The sequence below is a fragment of the Penaeus monodon genome, chromosome 10 (genome assembly GCF_015228065.2).
Source record: "Penaeus monodon isolate SGIC_2016 chromosome 10, NSTDA_Pmon_1, whole genome shotgun sequence".
Lineage (NCBI taxonomy): Eukaryota > Metazoa > Arthropoda > Malacostraca > Decapoda > Penaeidae > Penaeus > Penaeus monodon.
Window position 1 is genome coordinate 32,382,469 of NC_051395.1, and position 5,000 is coordinate 32,387,468.

Below are 5,000 nucleotides of genomic sequence, written 5' to 3' on the forward strand. Positions count from 1 at the left end.
TTGGATAAGATAAATGGCGAAAAAAAATGTTCCCAGCGAGCACTCGAACATCGGTCACGGTCGGCAATTCAGACCAATACCAGGATAAATCCATCCTGATTCCTTATTCATACAATTCTTACATATATAATTTGCTTTCAAATACACTACTATAACTACAGAACAGAGAAAATAGATTAACCTATTTGGCCATAGATTTCAAATGAAATACCAGTAATCTCATTTTGCTCCTAGAGTCACAAATCTTATAGGTAGTCTCACATAGAAAATATATATCCTATATCATATATAAACTATCCCCAAAAACGCAGAATAATCAAATCAGAGCTCGTTTCACTGTCATACAGCTAGGAGGGAGGGGGAAATAGTATATTCGACCTTGGCAGGATTCGAACCTGGAATCTTCTGATCCGTAGTCAGACGCGTTATCCGTTGCCCCACAAGGCCTGCCACGCACGAGCTGGAATTGAGCAAGTAGGCGGCAAATTTGAAATCTTTCATCACCCCACCGTTTCAGGCGAGACTTTTGCAGTACTAACATTATAATTAACTATATACTGGCTTTTCTTTCGAATATTTCTTTCTCTCCTTGATTGTTAACCACATATATATAGATAGATTGACAGATGGGAATGAGTACCGCTACCAGGCCTCTGCTTCTTAACAGACTCCCAACGAATTGAACGCTTAACACATAATTTCCTAATACTTTATAGTACTCGCCAGAATAAGAATTGGAAAATGACACGAAATTCCGTTTGGAAAGAGCTGGGTAGTGTTAACATCAGAAAGCTTACAAACCTCTCTCTCTCTCTCTTTATTTATACATCTTCCAATTCTAAATCGTGCGCAATCTGTGAAGGCAAGTCAATTCTCAATCTCTATTCAGTTCAAGAACGTGCCCAAACCTTTATAAAATATATGCAGTGGGAAAATAATATAAAAGCTTTAAAATCATAAGAATTACCAATATCTACAGTACCATTGAATATTATGTGCTCATGGTGTAGTGGTTATCACATCTGTCTAACACACAGAAGGTCCCAGGTTCGAGCCCTGGTGAGCACATTTATATATATCATCTTGACGATGCAATATTCCTTATTCAAGATTTTGACTTTCAAACCGCAGAACTTTGTAGATCAGCACACGCACAATTGTTTTTAACATCTACTACTGGGCTGTGCAGTTTGAACATCTTCAGATAAACTGGTTAGACATTTTTCTAAAGATTTCGTGCGTTTCTTTTTATTCAATATTTCTCCTCTATTCTTTCTCAAGTATTTACTTAGCGAATATTGAGATGATGTGTATTTAACAATGTATTTCCATGAAAATCGTGGCAGTAAATGAAAATGCAGAATTTGAACAAGTTTGATAAGACGGGAAAAAAATAAATAATAAAAAATAAATAAATAAATAAATAAATAAATAAATAATAAAAAAAATGTGTGTGTGTGTGTGTGTGTGTGTGTGTGTGTGTGTGTGTGTGTGTGTGTGTGTGTGTGTGTGTGTGTGTGTGTGTGTGTGTGTGTGTGTGTGTGTGTGTTTATAATATCCAATGTACAAAAAATCCAGTTCTTCAGGACAAGGCTACACATTTAACTTTTTATAACAAATCATCACTTAGCAATTTTGATCACAACAAATATTCACTTACATTTCTTCACACATACAGGATGCACAAAACCGCCGGGTCAATTTTATGATAAATAAATAGAGAAGAAATGAAGAAACCAGACATAAAATGTAAATCTGACGGTAACTGTCTCTCGTGTGAGTACACACGTATGTATCTAAGTACATCATACACACTTATATATATGCCTTTAAACATATAGATAGATAATTGCACGAATTGACAGATGGATAGATTATTTATCACTATTTATCTCACAATATCAGTTCTATATTCCATAGGCCTACTAATTGCCCATGCTTTTCGGCCATACATATCCAAACTGAGTAATTATCACACATTTTTAGTTTGACCACGAGTCGTGAGTGCTTCTGCATTCACATATATTAGCTGCAAAAGAATACAGAAAACTACATAATCACCCTTTGTCAAGCCTAGTCCAGACGAAGATGCACTATTACTCAACACTGTTTCTGAAACAGTTGCTCCACATATCCAATAATGTCTCGCAACTGTTGCGAAACAGTTACGAAACATGATTTCACACCGAGGTCCACACCAACACTTGCCGCAACAAAGTATCTGAAAAGATGCTCTAGCAGTCGAGCAACAATCCAAATTTGTTTCCCAATGGTTACTTCAGAGTTCCAAGACACGATTTTGCGTGCTTCTGTGTTTCCCGCTGGATACGGGAAACACGATACAAAGTTGCGGGCAACACTCATCACCATCTGATGGCCATTGGTCAGTCATCTGCTGACTTGTGCTCGGTTATGGGTTTGCTGTAAATACTATGGGATCGAATACATGAAAATACACGTGCCTTGGACTTACATTATAATTACATTATAATGACAAGTGAAATCGCATGTTTACTGCAGACTAGTTACTACATATTGAATGAGGCGTTGCACTAGCAGGAGAGAGGAAAAAGCCTGATAAAATGGAAAACAAATTGTATCCTATAGGCAGATGCATCGACTCATATAGCAAAGTGCTTTAAAAAAATGCCTCTTACGCAGCTGTATTGACCCACATAGTTTAGTGCCGCAGCCTTCGTATTTTGTATTTTGAAAATAATCTGTATGTAATGCCAAGAAACTGTTAATTTTTAATTAATATACTGTTAGCTTATTCTGTCACTATATTACAACACTTTAACTACTGAGATTGCAGCTTGTACTTGTGACTATATGCACCATTCTCAGTTTATCCTCAAACATTATAAAATCTTATGGTAAACCGTATGATAACAAGTAGAATAATCTGACAGCACATGAATCCTTAGTCATCTTGACATTACCTTGAAAACACAAATACTAGGCTTACGTTATTAACAGCACAAGTACTATACAGGCTAGCCTACAGCAAACCCTAGCGCAATGATGTTACTGCGTGTGACAAAATTTCGCTATTAAATATGATGGCATTAATATTCACAGCCAACTCCTTATACAACAAATTCCGGCAAAGACATTATGGAAACTGAGTGATGAAAACGGATGTAAAAAAAACAAAATATGTTGCATTATGCATAAGAGAGAATTAAAAAACAAATAGCTCATGATCTCCCTACAGAGGCGGCCTTTTGCTTCATTTCAAAGATACACCTCAATTCTTTATATATTTCGTCATGATTATGCGTAAATGAGTGATTAATAGGCAAAGTGCAACTACTGGGGTAAAGAAGCAGCGAGGCTCTGACGCAGTTATGCTGACGTGCAGTTCTTCGTGTTTGAATACTTCGGTGTTCGGGTTCTTGAAGTGGCTGCGTCTGAGATTTGAATGTTTGATGATTTTCATTAATATTGTTATATGCATATTCACTTTATAATTGCGTTAGTGCTAGAAATAGCAATATAAATTTGTCCAAGAGATGAAGTACTTGGGTCTAATTTTTGACTCAAGGCTTACGTGGGTGCTTCACATCAAACAATTAAAAGTAAAGGCTACAAAACCACTTAGTATTTTGCATATTCTTTCATATATATATATATATATATATATATATATATATATATATATATATATATATATATCTTGGGGTGTAGGTTTTAAAAATTGAGATCAACCACAGATGCACTTGTGAGGATGAAACTACCATACATAATTCCTTTGCACAACGACGTCACATGTTAGCAGTCTTCTTTGACCTTGAAAAGACTTGGAAGCATGTCATACTCATGAAGCTGTATGACATTGGTTTAAGAAGAGCATTGCCTACCTTCATACAAAGCTGCCTTACTAACAGGAAGTTTAGAGTTCGGGTGGGAAACAGTTTCTCTAGCCTGGAAGATCAGCTGGTAGGGGTCCCACAAGGAATTGTCTTAAGTGTGACCCTGTTTGCCATTGCTATAAATGACATTGTAAAGGTTGTTCCAAGTACTGTCTCATGTAATCTGTATGTGGATGACTACACTGTACTGCTCAGGAGGAAGCTTACAGGATGTGCAAGGAAACATGCAGACTGCAGTAAATCAGGAAGTTCAGTGGGCAACATACCATGGGTTCAAATTTTCTCCAAGCAAGACCATGGCTATACATTTCCACAAACGAGGAAAGTTTCATCCTTCCCTCTATTTAGGAGCAAACCCACTGCAATTTGTCCAAGAGGTGAAGAACTTGGGTCTAATTTTTGACTCAAGGCTTAAGTGGGTGCCTCACATCAAACAATTAAAAGTAAAGGCTACAAAACCACTTAGTATCTTGCATATTCTTTCATATATATCTTGGGTTGCAGATTGCACAACGCTTCTGCGAGTTTACTGAGCGCTTATTCGTAGTAAGCTTGACTATGGATGTGAGGCTTATTCATCTGCAATTCCCACTGTTCTCTGGATGTTGGACTCGGTTCATAATGAAGCTTTCAGAATCTGTACAGGGGCTTTCAGGTCTTCACCTGTGGAGACCCTGTATGCTGAGAGTGGAGAACCACCTTTTTCATTACACCGGGACTACATGAACCTGATTTACTGCACAAGACTACAAAGGATTCTGGAGTCTCCTACATCCAGATTGGTTTTCAACCCCCTCGAGGATCCGTTTCAGAAGAATGTGGGCGAGAACCTTGCCTGGTATGCTGAGCAGTATAATGCCACAGTAGTTGCTACAATCCCAACAATCCCCTTTTCCCTTCCAGAGAGGGATGACCACGCCCCTCAGCAGGTCAGGGGGAATGGTACCAGTCTGCTAGATGGCAATCAGGACTGTATGCAGGCCCCGAGCCATAGGTTCACCCCCAGACTTTAGCAGTTCAGCAGGGATATCACATATGCCTGCAGTTTTCCCACTCTTCAGCTTGGAGATCGCCTCCTAACCTCTGTTATGGTAGGAGGTTCCTCGCTGATGGGTGGGTCCGGCA

The 5,000-nt window shown here is 38.3% G+C and overlaps 1 non-coding gene across 1 annotated transcript; it reads left to right on the plus strand.

The window, feature by feature from the left end:
• The first annotated feature begins 995 nt into the window (after nucleotides 1-995).
• Trnav-aac lies at nucleotides 996-1,068 on the plus strand. The gene has a single exon. It is a non-coding gene; the product is annotated as a tRNA-Val (tRNA).
• Nucleotides 1,069-5,000: the final 3,932 nt, after the last annotated feature.